Below are 17,744 nucleotides of genomic sequence, written 5' to 3' on the forward strand. Positions count from 1 at the left end.
TCAGGCTAAGTGAATTTTTTGTATAACCTTTTGTGTGGTTTGTTTGGTAGCTAAGTGTTAGGAGTAATTTCTTTAGATGGCTGTATCTTTGAGTGTTTCCTTGCCATAATTAAAGTTTTTTTTCACTATTTGTTGCTGATCTTGTTTGGGCCATCGTTTTCTTAGGCCTTCTATATATCAACTGCTCCTTTCAGTGAATCCGTTTAAGTTAGAGGATTCCTTTTCCCCCTTTTTTCCCTAGCTTAGCCCGTTTTTAGTTAGAGGGCTCTCCTTTCCCTGTTTTGACATCCAGGTTTCGCCGTTTAAGTTAGAGGCATTTCCTCAGGTTAGAGGAGTACGTTGTTTAAATTAGATACTCTCCTCTAACCCTTTTTCTTTCTAATTTCTTAACCAAATAAAAACCCTTGGTTTTCTTACTAGTATAGTTGGTTTTCTTTTTGTGGTCTTGCTGATCCGTTTTGTATGTTCTTAGACTTGTGGTGACATATTTTTCTATTTTGTGACTTCATTACTGGTTATGACATTTTTTTGCAAATTGTGACTTAACATGTCTAAACACCCCAAACAGTCTGGTTTTAAGAAGTGTGATTCTTGTAAACAAAAGATGTCGCTCACAGATGGACACACTAGTTGTGTGTATTGCTTGGGCGCATCCACCTGCAGGATTCCTGTTCTATTTGTCATGGTTTTAATTCAAGGGTCCTGCAGGAATGGAAGAACAAGCTGATAGTCAGGGGTTTGTTAAAAGGGCCTTTTGAATCAGCTGTTGAAGGGACTCAGCCCTCCAAACCTTCAGAAAAGTTATCCAAAACGTCTTCAGCTCCAGCTTCTGAGCAGTCGAAAAGTCACGAGAAAGTAGATTCTACGGATCTGAAGTCGCTTCCGAAAAGGCAAAGTCTCCATCAGTTCCACCTGGAGTTTTGGAATCGTCTCGGAGCCACAAAAGGAGCTGGTCACACCTTCCTTGAATCCGATTAGTTCGGTGCTGCAGCCTCCTTTATTGCAGTCAGTGGGGGGTAGCAACAAGTCCTCCACCCATTCCTCTCGGTCATTCAGGAGCCTTTTGGATGATGATGTGGAGTGGGTGGTTAGAAGATTGCTTTGTACACTGGCCCTAGGAAAAATTCTCACAAGCCCAGCCCAGATGGTTGTGGAGCCGACTTCAGTAGCTGCTTTACCTTCTGTTCCTCCTCCAACTCAGTCGAGTTCGGAGCCAGAGTGTCTGGAGGTCCTTGTGGTGGAACCGTCGGACCTGAAAATCCATCCTTGGAGTTTCAGTGCTGACCTCCTCTCCAATCTCATCGATGTTGTCATCCATCGAAGCTTCTGGGGGCCGAGACTCCCTCATCGGTTATGGGGAGGAGAGCCGAATCTGACCCTTTTTGGACCTGACTCTCCCACTCGGACCTTCGGCACAGGTGAGTTCGGAGCCATCCTCCTTGACGCATGGGAGGTCCCTCGGTTCCACTGAGCCGGAGGCTCTCTCGACCCAGGATCGTGATGCCTTCAAGGTGATGAGGAATGTGCTTTCCTCAGAGACTGCTCCACCTTTGGCTCCAGCTACTCTTCCCCCAAAAGGGCCAGTGTCAACCTCTACACCATCCCTCCAGCCCCAGCGTAGGGAACTGATACCTCAGGATGCCCTCTCTTCTGAAACCTCCCTGGAGCATCACTCTGAGGAGGTCCCTCGGAAGAGAACCTGAAAGAGGAAACACATTGACTCTCCTGAGTCTTTCACATCGGATACTGATTTATAGGATTCAGAAGGGTCCCCACGGTCACCCTCTGAGGATGTCTCCTTTTCAGACATCTTAGAGATCCTGAAACAGAGAGGTGGCTGGAAGACCCTCTTCCCTTCTGAAGTTGAATCGGTATACCTGAAGGCATTTGGTTTTCGACCCTCCACCTCTTGGGTGTCTGCACCTTTTGACCAGCTCCTGGGTGCAGTCAGTCGAAAGGTGTGGGGCTCGCCAGAGTCGGTGGAACCAGTTCCGAGATGGCTCAACAAATGTATTACAGCCCCGGAGGGCAAAGAATTTCTAACTAAAGGTGTCCCAGTAGATGCTATGGTGGTGGCGGCGGCCACCAAGAAGGAACTAGCTGAAACGTCTTCGTCTGTCCATCCACTGAATAAGGAGTCTTGAACGATGGACAGATACGGGAAGCGTATGTTCTCTTCAGTGGCCTTTACCCTTAAGTCGCCGAATTATTTATCCCACTTTACTCATCTTCAGAGGGATTTCCTCAGGGAGCTAGCCGATACCCTCCAAGGTGCTACAGCTGAGGGGGGGGTGTACCTGACAAGATGAGCTCTGAGCTTGCGACCTTAACCTTTATAACAAACTCCTCCATGCACCTCATTTCTTGTACGGCTGATGGAGCAAGCAGGGCAGCAGGCACAGGAATATGTCTGAGGAGACATTCCTGGATGCATCTTTGAGTTTGCTGAACCCTACAAATCTTCCTTTATTGATGCCCCTTTTGCCAGCTCATCTTTGTTCTGGCCAAAAATGCAAGAGACTCTTACCAGGAGCGAACAAGATGGCAAAACTCTATCTGCTGTGGGCGTACATGTCTCCGTCTGTACCAGACCTTATCCCAGGGGTCAGAAGGGCGGAAAAATGTGGTTCCAGAAATCCAAAGGAGCTTTGCTGGACACTAGTGGTGAATTTTCCCCCAAGGAAATAACAATGGAAGATGCCGCCCTCATGACAGAGAGGGTCCGCTGAATTAGGGCAACAGAGATACCTTCTGTGGTAGGCCCTTCCAGCACTCCTGAAAGGAGGCCTGCCTGTCCACTTCTGGAGGCAGTTGGGGGAGATTATCACTGTACCCAAAAGCCTGGCTGGACATCACTCAAGACAAATGGGTATGGTCGATCATGTCCAGGGGATACAACATTCCTTTCTCCCTTCCACCAAAGTCTATGCCAGATATACCACCTGGTCAAAGGGATCAAGCAACCCTAGAAATTCAAAGGGTTTTTAAGAAAGAGTCATCCAAGAAGTCCCCGCAGACCAAATTGGATCCGGAATTTACTCAAGGTACTTTTTAGTTCCAAAAAAGACAGGGGACAGGAGACCAATTTTGAATCTCAGCAGACTGAACAAGTCAGTAAAGAAAACAAAGTTCTGGATGGTGACACTGCAGTCTGTACTCCCTTTTCTGGGACAAGACAGTTGGAGGTGCTGCATAGATCTTCAGGATGCGTACTACCATATAAAGATGGACAGGTGATCCAGAAGATGTTTATACTTCCAGCTAGGACCCAGTCATTACCAATTCAGAGCTCTGCCCTTTGGTCTCACTACAGCCCCCAGAGTGTTTACCAAATGCATGGCAGTAGTTACAGCTCACCTGAGGCGTCTAGGGTTCTGGGTGCTTCCGTACTTAGACTGGCTCCTGACCAAGCATCTACTAATCAGGGCAAGAGACACCACCATTCATCTCTGCTCACAGCTGGGCATTACCATAAATTTTTAAAAATCTGCCTTGTTGCCGTCACAGCATATTACTTTTATAGGGCCAGACTTAAACAGAAAAGACATGGTTGCAAAACTGCCTCATGAAAGAATTCAAAAGTTACACCATCAGGTGTCAATATTGCTCATGAAGGAAAAAGTGTAAGCAAAATTTGTCCTCAAGGTTCTGGGTTCACTGGCAACTGCAATAAAATTAGTCCCACTGGCGTGTCTACACATGAGAATATTACAGTGGCTACTCTTTGCTCAGTTTTCCATGGAGGAGTTGCCCATATCACACAAGATTCTCATTATGAACACCTGCAATAGGGAACTGGCGGCTTCAGTCTACACAGATAATGATAGGCAGACCATTTGTTCTTCCTCAACCTATAGCTACAGTGACCACGGGCGCTTCCCAGATAGGTTGGGGGGTTATCTGGGACAGACTGTCCAAGGGACTTGGCAAGAACACTAATACCACTTGCACATCGGTGTCCTGGAGATGAGGGTGGTGTTTCTACCATTGCAACCATTCCAGAGCTCTCTTCCAACAGGTACGATTGCAGTACAAACAGACAATATGTCCATGGTGTGGTACATCAACAAACAAGGTGGAACCAGATCCTACCCACTCTGTTGAGAGGCTGAGAGAGTATGGCAATGGGCAATTTCTTTCAGTGTTTTCTGACTGCAATGCACATCCCGAGGAAATCCACCATGATAGCGGACAGATTAAGCAGGGAAATTCTTATGCCACATGAGTAGTCCCCGAATCATGAAATTGCGAACCAAATTTTTCGCAAGTGGGGCCAGTCTTGCTGTGACCTCTTTGCCACATCCATCAACTCCAAATGGAGCAGCTACATTGCCCTAATTCCTCCTCTGGGGGAGTCACCAAGGGACGCACTTGTTCACGATTGGCCCCGGGACTTCGGTACGCTTCCCCCCCATTTCCATTAATACCCAAGGTCCTCCAGAAAGCCAAATTGTTGAGTCGCAGGCTAATTCTCATTGCTCCTTACTGGCCTCATCCGATATGGCTCCCCTTTCTATGGCCCCATCTTCAGGAGGAGCCTTGAATCCTGGACCCAGTGCCGGATCTTCTGACTCATCAGTCAGGAACCCTCCACCCCTCTATTCAAAGCCTCAAGCTGACAGCTTGGTTACTCCACTTCCCATCTTAGCCAGGTTCCCAGAACTATCCCCGGCAGTGCAACACATTCTGGTTTTGTTGCACAAGAATACAACTAGGAAACTTTATGCAAGCAAATGGAAGAGATTTTCTTGTTGAGCTCACAAAAAACATATAGACCCCTTTACAGCCCCTATATCTGCAATCCTGGAATTTTTAACAGAAACCTTTAATCGGAGTGCAGCGGCAACCACGGTACGAGTACAACTAGCTTGCTATATCAAACTACCAAGTAGCAGACATGGGATCCAATATAATGTCCCACAGATTATGTAAAGCCTTTCTGAGGGGTACATTTTTTTTAAGCCCTCCCATAAGAGAACCACCACCATCTCCTTCCAACCTCAATTTGGTGTTATCTTCTTTAATTTTCCCTCTATTCGAACCAGCCTCCCCTTGCCCACTAAAGTTCTTATCTTGGAAGACAATCTTTTTAACAGCCATTACTTCCGCTAGGAGGGTTTCAGAACTGCAAGCTCTGTCTGTCCTCCCTATCTGATTTTCCACAAAGACAAGTCTCTTTCTCAGGACATATCCTTCTTTTCTGTCAAAAGTTTGTTCTGAGGCCAATTTAAATAATTCTATTGAGTTTACCAGTATTTTTCCCCAATCATGGCAACAAGGCAGAATACAAGCTTCACCAATTGGATGTACATAGGCAGTTAGTTTTTACTTACATAGGACAACGGAATTTAGAAAATTTGACCAACTGTTTGTTTCATTCTCAGAAAACAGAAAATGAACTTTAGTTTCAAAAGTCACCTTATCAAAATGGCTTACAGACACCATTACTTTTGTCTATAACTCTCAGAATAAAGAGCTGCCAAGAAAACTTAGAGGGCATTTAACTGGAGCTATGTCAACTTCCACTGCCTTTCAGGCTGGGCTCCCTTTAGATTCATTTTGTGCTGCAGCTACATGGGTTAACCCTCATACCTTTATCACTCATTACAAAGTAGATGTGGCCTCCCGGAACAGAGCATCTTTTGGTTCCACTGTTAAGAAGAGTTTATTTCCTTGAGCCATCCGAGAAAGAAGGTGCTGGGGGTGCTGTCTCAACCAACAAGAGTGAAGGGCAAGATAGGACAACATAACATAAAGAAGTTATGTACTCACCATAATGTTTCCATGTTTGTTGTCCATAATCTCACCTTCATTCTTGCTTCCCACCTCTCCGTCTCCCTTCCTGGGGGATCGAGAGGAATTTTTTGAAATTGGCTGTAAATTTCCTGATTCCCTTCATGCCTTAGGAATTATGGGCAGCGGATCTGTTGTAGGTGTTGTATTGGGTTGCATAATCTAGTGATTAGTTTCTCCCAAATGAGATTTGGGTAACAGTCGCTAGACATCTTGGGGTAAGATGCACTCTTGAGCTTTAGTATGCGGCCGAGTCGGAACCGATGCTCTGTTCCGAACCCAACCATCAAGAATGAAGGCGAGATTATGGACAACAAACATGGAATGTTATGGTGAGTACATAACTTCTTTTTTTGTAGTCTATATTTAATAATGATGTAGGACTTCATCAGGTGTCCAATACTGAAATAACCACTGGTGCTGTTTGAGGACTAGTAAACTTGGGTAAGGACTACAATATCCAAGACAAAATGAAATGCATGCAGTGTAGCTAGCTAAGTAGTCACTTCCATCATCTATAATTATGCTGCTTGAGGTCTGGAGGCCATGATTGTGAGATCTGTGGTCTACATGAAGATCAGAGATCAAGGTCTCTACCAGGGTTCTAATTTGGTAATGTCAGTGAGTAATTCCACTAAGGCAAGATGTCTTAACCCTTTCTGACTAGTGAGAATTTTTAATAGTATATCTTGAGGTAATTTATATATTTCTGGGATTATTCCTGCTAAGCTTAGATCTTTATTATTTTTTCTCCTACACAGCCCTGAATATCCACACGTCCTGGTGCTCCTGTCCTTTAGTGGGTCATCCTACACCTCCTAATCATCCCCAGACATTCTCCAAAGAGGTTAGGGCTGATGCACATTTTAAAGGCATTCCAGGAGTGCAAATCATCCTGCTGCCATGGAGGGTTGTTATGGCCTGTCCTCACTCCTCCTTTTCCTCTGGCCACCTGGGTTGTCTGGAAGCTACTAACCTGTGTGGACCACATGCCCTTATGTCTCCGGCCTCTATAAGGGAATGTATTTAGGAAGTACCTAGGTTGCTGCCCTCACCTCTCTGCCAGCCCCTTAGGTTCCTAAGCTGCTAATATAATGTGGGTCGACTGAGCCATAGTTAGGGCTTTATACCTCACTGTTGCTGCACTAGCTCTGAGCTTTATTATTTTTAAGTTTCTTACTTGATCTTTAATTTCATTAATAGATGCACCTCTTATGTGCTTGTTCTGTGCAGACCCTTTATTTTTAATGTTTTCTATAAGATGTCATTGTCCTGTTCATTTTTATGCAAGTCTTCATAGTATTTATTAAATATTTGTAAAATGTCTTCTATACCAAAATTTTTCTTTCACATTCTAGTCTATAGGATGTATTTGATTCCATTATCTTTATTAATTAATTGGGCGGCGTGTGGTGTAGTTCGAGCACATTCAACATAGACACCGTTCGAGCCTCGGGCTGGGGTGGTTCTTCTGTGTGCTGGGGTGCCTTCTGTGTGGTGTGTTAGGTGGGTTTCTCTTGTACTCTGTTTTCTCCTCCCTTCCAAATTCAAAGACATGCATCTTTCTCCTTTCCTCTCCTCCCTCGACTCCAGGCTCAGTGGAACCTCTGATTCCTAGTTTCCAACAAATGATAAATAAAAAAATAAAAATAAAATTATTAATTTGGATCCATTAGCCCCCTAAGGACATTTTCATAGGAATAGTGTTCTCTGACTAAAATGTCTATTTTTTGTCAGCTTCTTAACATTTTAATACCGTTTTTGTTTCCTTTCTGAACTTTTACTTTTCTTGTTTTAGTTTTTCTTGTAAGATTTTTATATCTTGATCCTTTTTATGTTATTGCTACTGCACACCTTAATTTTAATTGTAAATACAATGTTAAGTTGTCAATCTCGCCTTCATTCTTGCTTGATGGGTTCGGAGCCGATCCTCGGCTCCATCTGATCGGCAGAGTCACTTTTACCAGCTCGAGGCAGCCCCATATCCCATGATGCAAGGCGGTAAGTACCCAGATCTCGTTTGCCGCTTCGCTGATGAGGTCCTCCTTTTACCAGCTCCTGGTAAGTGATTTGCTACTTTGCTATTTTAGCCCCTTTTAACAAAAAAACGCTTAATTATTAGTTTTATATTAGTTTTAAACCTTTTCTGACAGAAAATTCTCTGTCTCTTCTTATATTTTTAGTCAGACTTTCACCCCTGTTAGGGTGTGTGTGTGTGTTTTCTAGTTATACCTTTTGGTATATTTAATTTAATTTCTTTGACTGGTGTGTGTGTCTGTGTTTACACCATGTCTAAAGAAAGGGTCTCTGTCAGAAAATGTCTCTGACAGGCGGTCACACTTCTTGCCCTATTGCCTGGGGCCTCTTCACCTCCCGGACTCCTGTGCTTTAGCTCTTTCTTGCAGCCAGATAGTCCTGCAGGAAACGAAATAAGTTGATTTTGAGGGGCCTTCTTAGCCGGAGGCTCCTCTCTCGCTGGCTGCTCCATCCAAGACTCCTAAGTCTTCGAAGGCCCAGGCTTCACTCTCCAAGCCTGCGGCCTGGGTTCCGACCGTTCTCTGAGAGGATCGCGTCCGGCTGGAGCGATCTTCTCAACTAAGCCTTGGCACCGATGGCTATGGGGTGCCGATTCTTTTCACGACCACGCGTGTGGTGTACCGATCGGTCGGCTCGATCGGCTCCGACACCCGTTTTTTTTGTGGCCGTATGGCGCTCCGGCTACATGATGAAAGCTTACTACCTGTCCGATAAGGAAGAGGTCTAGGTCTCCTTCCTTGGAGCCGATACTTCGGGCTCGGCTTCCTCCTCTCCCTCGGGGCCATCGGAGCCTTATCTTCAAGTCATCCAGGCTTTCTGACCATGATTTAGAGAGAGTGGTCAGTAGATTACAATGTTACATAGCCCATCTCAACAGACGGCTATTGGTCCACACCCATTGCAGTTCCTCCTTCAACTCTACCCCAGAGCTTGGGTTGGAGTCTTCGGGGAATGGTACTGCTACGGCTGAGGGACAGATACCCCTTCTGTTCCTTCAGCCTCTACTCTTATCTCCTCTTGAGACCTTCCTTAGAGGGATTCGTGGCGGGCTTCCATGGTCTCCTCCGAGGGGTGAGTGGCATCGGACCTTTGTCCGAACCCGCCTTTCCTTTGGAGCTCGGCATTGGTGAGCTCTGCTCCGACATCTGCCTCGGAGACTTCCCTTCGGTGGTCCCTGGGTTCCTAGCTCTTGAGCGGGTTGTCCCGGACCTTCCTGGGAGGGGAGCATTCTGGTGATGAAGAGTGTGCTGGCCACGGTATCAGCCAGCAGTCTGTTCCCTTAGCTCCTCCCTCTATAGTGCCTGTTGACATCTCTGCCACTTCTCTTGCTACAGGACCCAGAGATCCTCCGCCTTAGGTTTCCCCATTGGGAATATGATTCTCCTGATGTTTCGGGAGATCCTCCTAGGAAGAGGACCTGTAAGAGGAAACATTATCACTTCAGATACTGACTTAGATGAGTCAGAGGGATCCCCAAGATCCCCTCTGAGGATGTCTCCTTCTCAGACATCCTAGAACTCCTTAGACAGAGGGAAACTGGCCCACCAATAATCCCTCTGAGGATGAGTCAGTATACCTAGAGGCGCTTGGATCTCGGCCCTCCACCTCCTGGGTGTCTCCGCCTTCCCTTATGCAGGTTATTGCCCGAAGTGGGCTGCTCCTGACTCTGTAGAGCCAGTCCCTAGGAGGCCTTCAAAATTTATTACTGCCCGTGTGATAAGCAATTCCTCACTAAGGGTGTTCCTGCTGATGCCATGGTGGTGGCTGCTGCCACCAAGAAGGAACTTGCAGATCCTTCCGTACGTCCATCCTCCTAATAAGGACTCTAGGACCATGGATAGGTACGGTAGCGATGTTTTCCTCGGCGACCTTTGCTATCGCGTTGCTGAATTACCTATGTCACTTCACCAGACTCCAAAGGGATATCCTTAAGGAGCTAGGTGATGCTGTACAGTTAGATCCTACAGCTGCAGGGGCTCAGGAAAAATTGCTTTGCAGCTAGGAACCCTTAATTCCATTGCAAACTCCTCCATGCGGCTAATATCATATGCTGCTGATGGAGAAAGTACAGGTGTGGCTCTCAGGCGCCAAGCCTGGATGCGGCTATGTGACTTTGCAGATCCCTTTAAGCGTCCTTCACAAATTCTCCCTTTGATGGGTCAGCTCTGTTTGGCCTCAAGTGAAGGAAACTTTGACCAGGTGTGAGCAGGACGGCAAGACTCTTTCTGCCTGGGAGTCCGTTTTAAGGACAGAAAGGTGGCAAAATGTGGTTCAAGAAATCCCAAGGAGTCACGGCTAGAGGCAGAGGGGCAACAACAGACGCGCTTCTAGAGGCAGAGGGGTCCAAAAACCAGGGAAACAGAGAGCCTCTCTCTGACAAGCCCTTTCAGCATCCCTGAGATGTTGCCCGGCTGTCCCTCGCCCGAGTCTTCGAGGCAGGGGAAGATTATCACTGTACCCAGAAGCCTGGCATTCCCTCACTCAAGACAGATGGGTACAGTCGATCATATCCAAGGGTTACATAATTCCTTTCGAGGAAAGTCCTTTCTACCCTTCCAGATGTACCACCCGGTCTAAGGAAATTGCAGAGTTAGAAGTCTCAAAACTACTGCAAAAGAGCCATTCAGCCAGTTACAACAGACCATTCAGAGCCGGAATCTACTCAAGGTTCTTTTGGTCCCCAAAAGCGGGAGACTGGAGACCAATATTGGATCTCAGCAGACTCAACAAGTCTGTGAGGAAGACAAGATTCCGAATGGTCACTCTTCAGTCAATTCTGCCCTTCTTACAGAAGGACAACTGGATGTGCTCAATAGATCTTCAGGATGCGTACTATCATATGAGATTTCTCCGGCTGGGGTCCAGTCATTTCCAGTTCAGAGCCCTGCCCTTTGGTCTCACCACAGCCCCCAGAGTGTTCACCAAATGCATGGCAGTGGTCACGGCTCACCTGAGGACGTCAAGGATTTCAGGTGTTTCATGACGACTGGCTCCTGTCAGCCACCACCAGGCATCAACTTATTCAAGCCAGGGATTACACAATAAATCTTTGTTCTCATTTGGGCATCTCTATCAACTTCGAAAAGTCATCCTTGTTGCCCTGCCAGTATATTACTTTCATTAAACTTAAACACTGTTCGGATGTCAGCTACCCTTACAGATCAAAGAGTTTCAGACATTCAAAGTCATGTCAGGATCATTCTAGCCAACAAGAAAGTACAGGCCAGAATGGTTCTAAAGGTATTAGGCCTCATGGCTGCCATTACTCTTCTTCCCTGGCTCGCTTCTACATGCACCTTCTTCAGTGGATGCTGTTCACACAGTGGTCGTACTAACAACTTCAATCGCGGCACCAGATTCTGGTGACACAGACTGCAAAGATCATCTTGCTTGGTGGATCACATCTCCCCAGGTTCACCAAGGCAGACACTTTGTACCCCCATCCCCGTAGCCACTGTCACCACGGATGCCTCCCTGATCGGGTGGGGGTCATTATCAGGGCAGGATGGTTCATGGGACATGGCAGCCGTTCGAGTACCCTGCACATAAATGTCCTGGAGATGAGAGCAGTGCTTTTAACGTTGCAAGCCCTCAACGACTTTCTTCCCGTAGGGACAATTGCAGTCCACACAGACAACATGTCTGTAGTTTGGTATCAACAAACAGGGCGGAACCAAGTCTTACCCCTTGTGTCGCGGAGCCAGACTATGGCAATGGGCAATCTCCTCTCATCGGTTTCTGGTAGCAACGCATATCCCTGGGAAAACCAACATTGTAGCGGACAGATTGAGCAGAGCTATTCTCATGCCTCACGAGTGGTCTCTCAAGCAATCGATAGCGGAAGAGATTTTTCTGGAATGGGGTCGCCCATGTTGCGATCTTTTGCTACTCCCCAAAACAGCAAATGCCCAGACTTCTTCTCTCTCTTCCCTCTTCAGGCCATCCCAGAGACGCTCTGACCCAGGATTGGCCCCAGGGACTTCTTTATGCCTTCCTCCATTTCCTCTGATCCCTCAAGTTATCCAGAAAGCAACCGTTTTGAGAGCCAAATTGATTCTCATTGCTCCTTACTGGCCTCGACAAGTTTGGTTCTCCATCGTCACCTTCGTGCAGCCGTGGCATCTGGACCCAGTGCCAGATCTTCTGATTCACCAATCGGTCAGCTGCACTGGTCTATCCCTTCTCTCAACCTCACAGCATGGTTGCTCCACTTCCTTCCTTAGCCAGGCTTCCTTTGATCTCTAACCCTGTTAGAGACATCATAGCTTCTTTAAAATCCTCTACCAGGAGGATTTATGCAAGCAAATGGAAACGCTTCTCTTATTGGGCTAAGGCCAAGAATATTGATCCTTTCACTGCCCCTGTTCAGGCAGTCCTGGACTTCTTAGCAGAGATTTTTCATGCAGGCTCCTCTTCTTCCACAGTCAGAGTTCAATTGGCTGCTATCTCGAACTTTCATGTCGGGATTGCAGATCACAATGTTATGTCCCATAGGCTCTGTAGGGCCTTCTTGAAAGGAATTTTCCTGCTAAAGCCTCCAATCAGGAATCCTCCTCCTCAATGGGATCTAAATTTAGTGCTGACATCCTTGATTCTTCCCCCCTTCGACCCAGCTGTTTCTTGTTCCCTGAAATTTCTTTCTTGGAAAACTTTATTTCTAGTAGCTATTACATCGGCCAGGAGGGTGTCTGAACTTCATGCTCTATCGGTTGACCCCTATTTGGTTTTTCACAAAGACAGAGTATCATTGAGAACTAATCCGACCTTTTGCCCTAAGTTGCAAAGACCAATTTGAATCAATCCATTGATCTCCCTGTATTTTCCAAACTATTCAGACAGAGCCGAACAAAACTACATTATCTTGATGTCCACCGTCAACTCAGATATTATTTGGACAGAACAAAATTTAGGAAATCTGATCAACTTTTTGTTTCCTATGGATAATATAAGAAAGGCCTTCCTGTCTCTAAAGTGACCTTGTCTAGATGGCTTTCTTGGTCATCTCTGAAATTTATCTGCTCAGGGGAAAACAGCTGTGCTCAAAACCTAAAGCACATTCAACTAGGAGCTTAGCTACTTCTACAGCCTTTCAAGCTAGACTTCCTTTAGACACTATTTGTGCAGCGCCACTTGGGCCACTCCTCATACTTTTGTTTCCCATTACAAATTGGACTTGGCCTCCAGGGACAGAGCCAGTTTTGGCTCTACAGTCCTCAAGAGTCTGTTCCATTGAGCCACCCAGGATAGAGGTGCTAGGGCGGTCCCATCAAGCAGAATGAAGGCGAGATTGACAACATAATTAAAGTTATGTACCGCTCCATGTTAGTTGTCTTCTCTCGCCTTCTTCTCGACCCTCCTTCCCCAGGCCTGGACAGACCTTCCTATAAGAAATTATTATGCTGAAGACCATTCAGACCTGGTCCTTCTTCCATCCTGTAAGTTTTCTTCTTCCTTTTGGAAGTGTTTTTATGCTTGGTGCTTGCCCTTTGTCATCAAACGAGATCTGGGTACTTACCTTGCATCATGGGATATGGGGCTGCCTCGAGCTGGTAAAAGTGACTCTCGAGCTTAGCAGGTGCTGCTCGAGCAGCAAAGATCGGCTCAACCCATCAAGCAAGAAAGAAGAGAAGACAACTAACATGGAACGTTATGGTAGGTACATAACTTCTTATTTTAAGTAATCCCATAGTATTGTTTCATTTACTGTGTTATTGTTGGTGTCCTTATGATCTTTAATTTCTTTTTGTAATCAGTCTCTGAAATCTAGTTAGGTAAGCAGGAGTTCTAGATATCAAAGAAAATTTCCTAGTAGCTGTTGCTAAATTAAAACAAATGCCATTATGATCTGATAATGGACAAGCGTATCAGAACATTTTTTAAAGCTTATTTAGATCATTCAAGATGTATGCTCTGCCAGTTCTCATTTGTGTGCCAAACACATAGGAGTAGAGGGTAAAAAGTTATGGTATCTTTCTCTGAAAATAATGTCACATCTTTAGATTTTAAACATTATCTCCAGCTTTTCTGTATCTTAGCTGAAGCTGAAATTTTTGGTCCCTTTATTGCACTAATGTCTCTTTTATCAAAAATACAGTTAAAATTGCCACCTCAACTGCATTTCATTAGGGATAACAACATTTAAAGTATTATTTTCTGCTTTTGCTCTAATTCCTGTGAACCAGTACATATTTACTGCAGTAAAAATGTTATTACATTCGAAATTATTGATAACATCCCTTTACCATTTGACTAAACAGGTGCAACTTTAAGAATAATAGCTGATTTTTTTCCATAGAATAACTGTGCCTTTCCTTTTTTCTTTGAATGGTGCTGCAACTAACACCTTGTAATCTTTATTCGTCATATATTCAATATATTTTTATAATATTTGTGTTTCCTGTAGTAGGACCAAATTACTTTTATTACATTCAAAAATGTAAACAGTGCTTTTCTTTGAATACCGCTGTTTAAGCCATTTATGTTAAATGAACCTATTTTGAAGATACTCATTTTTTCCCTCAATACTTGTTAATAATATGTTAACTAAATCATTGCAAAATATGAATTATATGATAAATGGTATAACTTGCTACCAAAAGTCGAGGCAAATTATAAACAAATGACTCATGCTAAACAGTTATGAAACAAAGATAGTAAAAATTAAATAAATGAATAAATAACATTAATACATATGCTCCTAGTATGTAGAGGGAGTCTCATCATATTAGATTGTTAATAAGATTATAAATATATGTTGATTAAATGTGATCCAATATTTTAGCATATTTCAAAATATAGTTTCAGATAGGTAATTTTCTTTAAGAGTGCTGTTCAAACTTAAAAAAATTGTCATTTTTTCCTGGTTAGGTTTTTTAAGTGGTATTTAAAACCTAGTATATTTGGTAGTGCCTTTTTTCTAGGTACCTGGTCATCCATTAGGGACTAGTGTTACTGCTACACAGCTTTTAATGAAGATAAGAAAAATGGATACCCTATTTCCAACTTTTGGTTGTTGCAGTTCTGAAAAACCTCTGATCTGTTATTTTCATTTGCAATCATTCCTCAAAAATTGGTTCAGATCTGACCCTCAGATCCAACTCAGACATTTTTACAGCTCATGGAACACTGAAAGCTCTTGAGCTCCTCTCATCTCCATAGTGCATTAGTCCCCTACCAAACCTCAATTCTCATTTTCTGGCTTTGTTTACTGACGTGGACGCAGTTAGCTCTTGAGCTTTTGTGGTATTTGTGAGTAGAAAAGCAGATTTAATACATTTTTATTTTATCTTCTTGTATAATAGCCCTCTCCTGCACTCTTTAATGTAATTCATTGTCATTGTTGGTATTTTATTGCTTTCTTTCCCCTCATAGCTTAGCGGTAATCCCAGTTACCATCATTGGTAACTTTTATTGCTTTAATTGTTTCCTTGTTAAAAAAAAAAAAAAAAAAAAGCTTTCCTTTTCTCTTAGAGTGTAACTTTTGGATACAAATGGCTGAAAAACCAACAGGTTTTAAAAATATATATAAAAAAATTATAAGACTTTTAATCCACAGGTCTTGGGAGGATAGAAAAAATAAGCTTATTTTGAGGGGTTTGCCCCTGCTCAGACAGTACCTGGAGTTCAGATCCAAGAAAACAGACAAGAAAGTGTCAAAGAAACATCCTTTGGATCCTTCTAGATCTTCTCTGCACTCTGCTACTGGTGCAGAACCTCCTCAAAAACTACCCAAATTATCAGATCCAATTTTGTCAGATCCGAAGGGGAAACACTCTGATCCTGCAGCTTCCGAAGCCAAATCCGCATCATAGTATCCAACCCACTCTGGACCAAAGTATCTTCCTTGGACATGCATGCATATGAGTCATCTTTGGAACCCATCCCCTATCCCCATTCCTGGAGAGATGCGACCACTCCAGGATCTCTTCCGTTGGGTTATCTTCTTGATCTTGCAGAAGTTTGACTGAAGCAGATGTGGATAGGATGATGAGCAAGTTTCTCTTGACGCAAATACAAATGGAGGTTCTCCCAGCTCCTACCTCATTGGATCCAGAGACCTAATGAGTACTACTCCACCAATGATGTCTCCTTCTCAAATCTGACCTTTAGTTTCAGAGCTTTTGGAACTGAGAATCTTACATCCATCCTCTTCAGATCCATAGTTTGTTGTATCTTCTACTCCGGTAGTCTCTCTGACTGGACCAGCTGCGAATGTGTCAAAGCTGGATGACTCTTGGAGCCATAGAGTTGGGGTGTTAGTCAACTCCAAGATTGTCAGAGCCGTCTCTGCCCCCCCGGAGCCTCGGCCTTTGACAGCTCAGCTCTGACCCCTGCCACGAGCAGTTTGATTTTGAGTCAGAGGGAGTTGACGGTTCAGAAACATGTCTTCTTGAAGCCATTGTCTTCTTTCTCCCCTGTGGTGGAGAGAGTTTTCTCTGCTCCTAGAGAAAGGACACATCTACCTTCCTTGGCTTCCACTTCCCAAACCCACTTGTCTTTACACCAAGAGCCTCAACATCCTACTCCTCAAGGACAGCCAGCTCAAAGTCTCCAATATACCCCTCAGGGTATATTGATTTCTTCTGATACTTCTACAGAACACCCCACCAAAGAAGTCCCTAGGAAGAGAAAATGTAAAAGGAGGCAATTAGACTCCCCTCAGGACTCTGTCACAGAAGATACTGATTTCGATCAGGGGAAGGGTCCCCAAGTTCACCACCTGAGTGTCTCCTTTGGAGACATCCTAGAGAGCATAAAACAAAGGTGGTTGGTCTACCAACAACCTTTCCCAAGAGGAATTGGTATTCCTAGAAGCCTTTGGGTCTGGCCCATCTACCTCCTTCGTGACTCTGGCATGGAAGAAACCTGACTCCGTTGAGCTGATCCCCAAAAGACTGGACAGGATTCTGGTACTGCCCAAGAATAGGTATTTTCGGAGTAAATGAGTACTTGTGGATGCTATAGTCATAGCTGCAGCCACAAAGAAGGAACTTGCGGAACAAAGTTCCTCTGTTCATCCTCCTAACAGGGAGTCTAGGGCAATGAACAGATTTGGGAATCGTGTATGCTTCAATGACCTTTGCACTTTGATCGCTGACTTATTTGGCACACTTTACTAGACTTCAGAGGGAGTTGATTAAAGAATTGATTAAAGAACTCCCCAAATCCCTCTCAGGGACTGTTGATTCTGAAGCAGAAAGTTCTTTTGCCTCGCGGTTGGCTACCCTACTGTCCATTTCAAATTCTTCCATGAGGCACATTTCACATGCAGCTGAAGGTATCGCAAGGAAGGTGGGTTAAGGCATTTCCATTAAGAGGCATGCCTGGATGCACCTGTGTGATTTTTGTGGAGTCCAAGTCTTCCTTCGTCAATGCTGCTTTTGACAGAAGTTCACTATTTGGCCCCAAGGTTAAAGACACACTTTCCAGGTCTGAGCAAGAAGGCAAAACCTTGTCTGCTGTGGGCATATATTTTTTTTCCCCCTCATTGGGGTGGGCAATAATGTCGTTCAAAAATTCCCATGGTCCCTTCCAAGATCCATGTGGAGATAGTTCCCCTAGAGGCAGAGGGGGGAACTGTAATGGAAGATGCCATCCATGTAGCAGAGGCAGCCTGCAGAACCAAGGGTCTAGTGATACTTTCTCTGACAGATCCTACCAGCGCTTCCTGAAAGGAGGTCTAATTGTCCACCTCTGGAGGCAGTCAGGGATAGTTTGTCCCTGCACCTGAGAGTCTGGCTACAGGATTACAAGATATTCATGGTTGCAGATGGTTATTTCCAGAGGTTATATAATTTTCTTTTTCCTTCCTCCTGCTTGTACAGTAAACAAAATGCCTGATGTTCCACCCAATCAGAGGAAGGCAGCAGCACTAGAAGTAAAAAAGCTGCTAGAAAAAGAGTCATCCGAGAGGT

General features: G+C 44.6%; 1 protein-coding gene across 1 annotated transcript in view; it reads left to right on the forward strand.

The window, feature by feature from the left end:
- Positions 1-17,744, forward strand: part of TBC1D15 (TBC1 domain family member 15) — a 2,197,436-nt gene that overhangs the window by 767,314 nt on the left and 1,412,378 nt on the right. The gene's annotated exons all lie outside the window — the stretch shown is intronic.

The sequence above is a fragment of the Protopterus annectens genome, chromosome 15.part0, assembly GCF_019279795.1.
Source record: "Protopterus annectens isolate FY-2018-M chromosome 15.part0, PAN1.0, whole genome shotgun sequence".
Taxonomy (NCBI): Eukaryota; Metazoa; Chordata; order Ceratodontiformes; family Protopteridae; genus Protopterus; species Protopterus annectens.